We start from the raw sequence: 8,565 nt of genomic DNA on the forward strand, positions 1-8,565 counted from the left end.
TGAAAAGAGATAATTTTTGCTGCCGAAGCTGTTTAACTTTCTAGGGACAGGAGCGTAGCAGTCTCTCAGCTAGTATATGATCAATGCCTGTCACAGCTGATTCCAGGTGATAAATGAGGAGGGTGTTTTTTTAATCCCACACTTTGCACGCTTTAGCAGAAGGATATACTCGAAACAATGTGATTCACAAGCAAAGCAAATATACCCCTTCAGTCCCACATTGTTTACATTCCCACGTCTCCTTTCATTGTCATCTAAGTATTCCAATCATATTTTCCCATAATACATAGTACAGGTGTGCACTCAACCAACATCCCTTATCTGCCTCTATGGCCATCAAGGAAGAAGTTTAGTTTGGCATACAGGAAAATAGCAACATATTTAGTAATAAAAACTTTCCAAACAAGTCTGATGTTTTGGTAAAACTAAGAAGCCAATATTTTCAATGTACCGATCTGTTGTTTTGTTGATGTACTCATCAGGGCTGCCGAGAGGGGGGTGTACTAATTACCAGGGCCCGGGCTTGCTGGATGAGGCCAGCGGGGGGCCCTGGAATGACACCCCCCACTTCCCCCTCAGTCCCTCCCGGGCAGCAGCAGCACACGTGCTGTGCATGTGCTGTGCTGACAGCAGGCTCAGCATGAGCATTTCACAGACAACGTGAGAGCTCATGCTGAGCCTGCTGTAAGAACAGTACATGCTGTAGGTGTGTGCTGCTGCTGAGGAGGGGGGGGGCAATAACACACCCCCTCAACTTTAAAGTGTTTTTTCACCCCCCTCATATCATATTAAATGACAACCAGTGTGTACCCAGCTTAAGTTGACATATACTATATGTAGAAGACTGAGGAGGCCTTTTATAAAAAGTATCAAACACATAATGCACTGCACGTACCGATTTGCACTAGTGAGTATGATTGGTCCACACAATGCACTACAAAATGAGCTTCTACAGTTATTGTTTGCTAGGAATGTTTTCACTCCTCGTCCGCCGGTCCCCATCATGGCAGTAGCTTCTTTGGTACTGTGCATGCGCTGGCCCCCAGCCTCTATGATCTGCTTTTGCAGCAGCCCCCAGAGGCATATTCAGGGTCCCGGGTCCGGCGCATGCACAGTATCGTCCTTGTACTGCGCATGTGTGGAATCTGGTTTTTATGGGCTGCCGCTCAACATCCCATATAGATGCGCCCTGGAGGAAAGGAGCACCTCCCAATGGGACTTGGGCCTTGGGTGACTGGCAGGTTGGATTTCCAATAGGAAGTCACTGCCAGTCAATGTGAAGCCAGAGCAGTCTCACAGACTGCATCTGGCTTTACTTAGTCAGAGAACAGTGGCGGATTTTACCTGGGGGGGGGGGGGGTCTGTAGCCCTGCAGCCCATAGGTAAAAACCGCCATTGCTCCTTCCACATGTTCCCTTCTAACTGTTCCCTTCACTGCACCTAAAATATATTACCAAGTTATACATTGCATATCTTCAATAGCAATCAATGATTATTATCTAAAGAAAAGTAGAAAAGCACATATATATATATATATATATATATATATATATATATATATATATATATATATATATATATATATATATATATATACTAAGCTCTCTGCTGGTTAAATTTTTTTTTTCTAGCCATTACAGTAGAACACAAGCATGCTTTCCTGACCAACCCTTATGCTTATCTCCTGTACTTAGTCCTTGTCTGTACACCCTATCCTACCCTGCCCTGAGTTTGTACCTACCTGTATCCTGTTTCCCAAAGTTTGTTTGGCCCTTTATGTGCCTGTGCTGTGTTTGGTCCTGTTTGTCCCAGTTGAAACTTGCTCCAATAGAGCTTCTGTTTATGTACCTGTGTTTTCACCTATTTGTCTGTCTGTTACCAGAACTGCCCCACAGTCTGGTCCTGCTCTATGTACTGTCTGTATCTTCCCGCCTGTGCCGGCTATGCTCCACAATCCAGTCCTGTCATTTGTCTGTCTGTACAACATTGCATTTAGACACTGCCTAGGACTGCACCTTTAACGTCATTGTGGTTCAGTTCCCAGTGCTTGGTAATTCCATCTCCAGTGCTGTGGTGCTCATGTATACCATCTGCTGCAGTGGTCCAGTGTTAGTCGCATATTGTAGTGTGCTAAAGTTTGTATGTCTTGTGTGTCTGGCCCTTCCTTTTGTGTCCCAGTCTGACTCCAGTCTTGTGTATGCCTTGCCCAATCTCCTGTAGCAGCCTTGTCCCCTGAAAAGTCCTGGCGGCACCAGGGTTGGGGTGAACCTAATTTACCCCTTTGAACGTGACTGTTATAGGTGAAGCCTTAGCCTGCAGGAGGCTTCAAGGACTGCTGGGCAAGTGCAACAGTGCCACCTATACCACCTTGGTGGCATCCCTAAAACCCAATCTCAAGGATGCATTGCACGTGTGCACCAGTGACATCACCGGCGCACCCACGTAATGCATCCTTGAGACGGGGATGCAGCTGAAAAGGAATTCGACGGACGCCAGGGACACCGTGGACGTCAGGCCACTGCCAGAGGGCCAGGAAAGTATGAAAAAAAATTCAGAAATCCACAAAAATCCCTTATCCAAAATGCTTGTGGTCCCGAGCATTTCGGATAATGGGTACTCAACCTGTATTTATATTCAATCACAGAAGAAAAAATATCCAGGATAATATTTCTTCAGAAATTATGTGAAAGCTTTAATTCTATGAAAAATATTAGTATATCTTAGTATATCTGTTTGAGTTACTACCAATATTGTCTTTTCAAAAGCAACACTTGTGACAGTTTAACTGAATTAAAAACAATAACAAAGGTATCAAATAAATTCAAACAGTTCTTAATGCCCTGATACACTGGCCCCGATCTGTCCTAAGGACAGGTCGGACCAGTTTGCCCAGAGCCCCCCGGAAACCCCCCGGGAGGCTCACATGCGATCTAGCACTTGATGTGCCCTTTTTGCATGCAATTTATTGCATTGTACTTCTCCTGGGGTGCTGCTGCGGTGGTGGTGGGAGGGCAGCAGGGTCCGACCAGCTGGTGGTGGTGGCGGGGGGGGGAGGGGGCGGTTAGCTGTGTCCCTCCAAGCGGCAGTGGCTGGAAGACTGGAGCTTGTAGCGGCATTTTGCGGCTGCTGAATATTTTGAAATGACTGGCCAGCCGTTGATTGGCTGGGCAAACTGGTCCGACCTGTCCTTAGGACAAATCGGTACCAGTGTATAGTGTATACAGTGTATAAAATGCTGCTGCAAGCTCCAGTCGCTGCCGCCGCTTGGACAAACCCCACTGCCCACCTCCCGCCACCACCACCAGCTGGCCGACCCCGCAGCCCACACAGGAAGGAGGCCCCAGGTCGGGTGGTCGGATGGCCAGCAGGTACGACCACCATCTCGCTTCCAATGCATATGTGACCACGCATCGGACATGAGGGGACATCAAACTGAGCCGATTTTGGCTGATTTCACAGCCTGATTCGTCACAATCGTGTATGGGTACCTTTACAGTATCTTAGTAAGACTGATTTAAATATGTGCATTATATATATATATATATATATATATATATATATATATAAATATATAGTTGATTAATCTCTATTTACAGTATAGTCAATTTATTTTTGAGGTTTACAAAAATGTTTTATCTTTATAGTGTAATTAAGATGCTAGATACTATTACAACTGGCTGGAAGAGATATAATTTAATCACATTTAAGTATTATTAAGGTTAAGGTTATTTTATTAAAAATACATAAATCACTTGGCCATTGAACATTTTAGTGGCCTTTTTTTGGTGAGCTAAAATCATTTTAGTGCTAGCCCCTTTCATAAATGGTCATGCAGAGGTGGGGGGGGGGGGACTCATTTCTCTATGCCAACTAATTCCCCTCCATCCCCTCCCCCAATTTGGCAGAGACAGGGTTTTTGGCATCTCCCTGCAAACTAGAATGCTTTTCTGTGAGATTTACTGTGCATGTGAAGATTAAAATGTTCCACCCCGTTCCCCCTCACTTTAACCCCTGACTGTATGCACAAACATGTCTCCCTTCATCTCCAGTAAGGACTTTCTGACTAGTCTTGAAAGAGCCCTTATTGGGGAGAATTCAGGTGGGGCAAGTTTCAGAGAGGTTTAAAAAAAAAACTTACGAACTCGACATCCGTGTGATTGCGCACTGCCAATACCTATGGGAGACACTGAAAATCCTGTGGAATAATTCTAAAACAATTATACTCGCTCATCTGGAGGTCCCCAGTGGTCTCCCCTCCATCTTTGCACTGGGAAGGGGGCTGTTGGAAATCCAATCAGATGCCTCAGGTGGGTCACACACACTCATGCATGTACACTTACACACACACTCACAGACACACATACAAGAGGTCAAGTGCACAAATGGTTAATTTCAACACAGGTGCCCTCAATTTCACTCAGAAACACCCCTACATATACCCCAACATCATTAAGGACACCTGTGAGGGTTTGAGACATGGAGATTTTGCAGAGTGGTTTGGAGTTGCTGATTTGTGATGTGGCCCATTTGGAGGAGCTGTGCAGGAGGGAGGAAGCGGCACACCAGATCCAGGTAGCCCCCTGACTACTGCGTACCCCACATATGTATTGTGCTCGGCTGTACCTGGACTCCCACTCGGATCAACAGGTTGTGGGGATGTTTAGGCTGAACCGCAATAACCTGTTGGACTTATATGAGCAGGTGAGAGATGATTTGTACCCTTTCGGGGGAGGCAACTATGCAGTGTCTGGGCTGCAGAAATTAATGTGTACCCTCTACTATTTGGCCACAGGCTCCACTCAGTCTGTGGCCTCATGGTCCTTGGTAGTATCACAGCCCACTTTCTCTAAGCATTTTACTCAAGTGTTACTTGCTTTAAAGAAGTTGTGGCGGACATACATCAGATTCCCACGTTCTGAGTTGGAGTGGCAGGACCATAAGGTGGCTTTCTATAGACTCTCAGCATTCCCTCACGTGCTGGGAGCTATAGACTGCACACACATTGGGATTAGGGCACCGCACGTGCAGGGATACATCTATGTCAATCGGCGTGGGCGGCACTCTTTGAACGTACAGGTGGTATGTGATGTTCATCTCAAAATCCTAAGTGTTGTAGCAGGCTTCCCTGGGAACTGCCATGACGCCTATATTCTGAGGCACTCAGCCCTCTGCAACCGATTCAACCATCAACAAATGCGAGAGGGCTGGCTACTTGGTAAGTACATTTTTACATATTACCCTCTCTGTCCTTATTTGTACCTGCTCAAATGTGTGTGTTTCCAGTTTCACAAGCATATTGCTCTTGTCCCAGTGACTCCTGTTTGCACAATGCACATACCTTACCATATAAGGCAATAACTTCCTATCTGTGTTTTAGGTGACTCAGGATATGGGTGTGTTTCCTGGCTCATGACACCTTTGCACTCCCCAGAGGGCCCTGCACAGCACCGGTATAATGAATCCCATATTGCAACCCGCAATGTGGTGGAGCGTACATTTGGAGTATTGAAAAGTAGATTCCGGTGTTTGGACCGGTCATCGGGTACGCTGCTTTACGACCCAGCAAAAGTAGTGATGATCGTCCAGGCTTGCTGCATGTTACACAACATAGCCCTGTCCCAACCAGCCTATGTGGAGGAGGAACATGCAGCAGTCGTGCAGGAAGCCCAACCTACCACACCTCGGGTAGTGAGGGGTACGCAGAGGGGGAATCTGGTGCGTACAGAAATCATCAGGCGTTACTTTTCTGGTAAGCACATGTGCCCTGTTTTCCAACATGTACCTTTGCTGTAAATGTACTCATAAACAAATTATTTAGCAATACCATCTGTTTCCACCCACATTTAGCCTAATACACAGAGCCCAACGGATGCAGCTGGTGGTGCTGACCTATCCCTTGCTGTAATCAACCTTGTAAGTACATTTGTAACATGTATGAATTAATTTTGCTCTAAAACATGGCTCACCTGGTGTGGAACTACACGTGCCAGCATGCCCTGACACACTATAACCATTACAGTCCAAACAATGAGTGCCAGAGCTTGCTGGAATATGTAGTTCCACAACCTTTGACGGGCCAGGAGTTACCCAACACTACTTTTCAGCAATCCCATTGCCATATACCATTACACTATGTCATATTTCACACAACAATTGCTTTAAAAATAATACACAGACAAAATGGTATGCGTTTAGACATTTTTACTGCAGTATAGTATGTCATAAACAACCTGCATTTTTGTCACTCAAACATTCGTACTGTCGGGGGATGTTACAAGATGTATTGCATATTACATGCAAATTAAAAATGTAAAAAACTAATCAATTATTTTCTCCCACCATCAGCCCACCCTAAACCACTTCTTGAAGCTGCACCCAGGCCACCCCGGGTCCTAATACTCCAACGGGGTGGGGAAGTGGGGGAGCCACTTACTGGGGTGCTAGATACACTACTCAGTGTAGATGCTGGTGCACCTATGACATTGCCTTCCATCTACTGAATTTGTGCCTGCATACCTATTAAGGCATTGGTCTGCGATGTACACGATTGGCTAAGTGCAGCTATACTTTGCGCAAGGCTGCCAATATGGCTATTCTGTTCCCTTACAGCAGAAGTAAGATCTGCAAAACGGGTGTCAATGCTTTTAGTCATGCGCACATGAGTACCTACACCAACCCGTAAAAGTTTGACACATGTACCCCTGGATGTTCCCTATTTGCAGGCTTTGGGAGGCCATAAATTCAATTTGTTTCTCCTTTAAATTTACCAAGGAGTTAGCTACTTGTGCAGCAGAAGCTGCTGTATGGGGTGTGTTTGTGGGTGGGGGTGGGTTGGGAGTCACCCCACTTGGTGGAAGATCACTCTGTGATGACGTCTGTATTTCCTCCTCAGCCGCAAAGGTCTCCAGGGGTTCTAGAATGATGTCCATTTCGTCCAACATCATAACAGAGGATTCTGTTGGTTGTGTTCCTAGTTTTACAGTACCTGTGGATACACATGAAGAGGTAAGTACTGATGCATATATATGCCAGTCTCTCTTCAGTACTGTTTTTGAAAGGGCTTGAGATGCTGAACGCACATACCTAGGGGTATTATGTACTTACACATGTACCCCGATACTGCATGTAACATTGACATTAATAATAAGTGAGATGGCTAGGTCAGATTAAATTCATTTCCGTTGCATTGTAGCAGCAGGAGATGAATGTTGATGTGACATGGGTGTGTGTACTGTATGTGTAATGGCCTGTTTTTTGTTCCTTTACCTGCTTCCACAGATTCTGCTCCAACATGCCTTCTTTTCTGTGATGCATGAGCACTTCGGGACAGACAATCTGTGAAAGGAAAGATGGCCAGCCATTATCTAACTTGCAATTGCTAAACATGTATGCAAAATATGCATTGAAATGACATTACTGGACAATACTTCCTTTGGTTAAGGACTACATTATTTAGTCCCAACATTATTTGACATATGTTTTACACCTGATTTTTTTTTTAGATTATTATTAAACTATTTGACACATTACAACTGGTGGAAAATCTGTGGTATGTAGGCATGGCAGCTAAACCACCAGTACACCAATGTTTTTTGGGCCACATACATGTTAAGCTGCTAGAAAGAATGTTAAAGTGTTGATCAATATCAGCAGTTCTGGAACTACAAGGCCCAGCATTATGACCAATTTGAAAGTAGGAGCAGGCAATTTTTTTTGCCTGACCTTGCTGGGCTATGTAGTTCCACAGCAGCACTTTACTTAGCATAACAATACAAGTGAACATTACAGTTTGAAAACATTGCCATGTATGTTTAAGATTGCATGTGGTCACACTTACCAGCTCTGGGTGGCGTCGCCGGCCCATCGGTATCCGCGACGTGCATGCCAGGCAGGACCTCAGGGGGTATGATTCGCTTTAACTTGACCTCATAGGACGTGTAGCAGACAGTGGTGGGGCTTCCTCCGCCAGTCTTGGTGGCCTCCTCCAACTCCATGGCCATTTTACTTTTGAGGTGTCTCTTTATGTCGTTGAACCTCTTCTTGACGTTTCTGACCAGGCGCTTGTGCTGACTTACAGCGTTCACCGCCTGGGTAATGTCCTTCCACATAGCCCTTTTCCGCTGTGCAGTGGTCTTGTGGTGACTTTTCCCCAGTAACCGGTCAAACACGGGTATGATAGCCCGGACAAGCGCAGCATTTTCCTCGTAGGAGAATCTGACCTTTCGGACACTTTTTGTGCGGCCAGCTTCTACCTCCTCCTCCTCCTCCTCATTTTCTACTCCAGCCATGTACCCCTCCTCCTCCATGCCAGTGTCTTCCTCCTCCTTACCTCCATCTTCCTCCACCTCTGACATGTGGCCCTCCTGCAGCTGCTCTGGGGTATGGAATAGGTCCTGGGTATAGGATGGGGATGCCAGCGGATCCTCCACCTCCTCCTGCTGGGGCTGGTCCGTCAGGGCCTGGTCTGGGGCTGGCCTTGCTGTGGCCATGCTGCCTGCCACATTGCTGCCACTCCCTGCAATGGAGGACGACCTCAGCAGTCCTCTGCTGCCTCTCCCACTTGGC

Source organism: Crinia signifera, chromosome 5, assembly GCF_055691185.1.
Source record: "Crinia signifera chromosome 5, ASM5569118v1, whole genome shotgun sequence".
Classification (NCBI taxonomy): domain Eukaryota; kingdom Metazoa; phylum Chordata; class Amphibia; order Anura; family Myobatrachidae; genus Crinia; species Crinia signifera.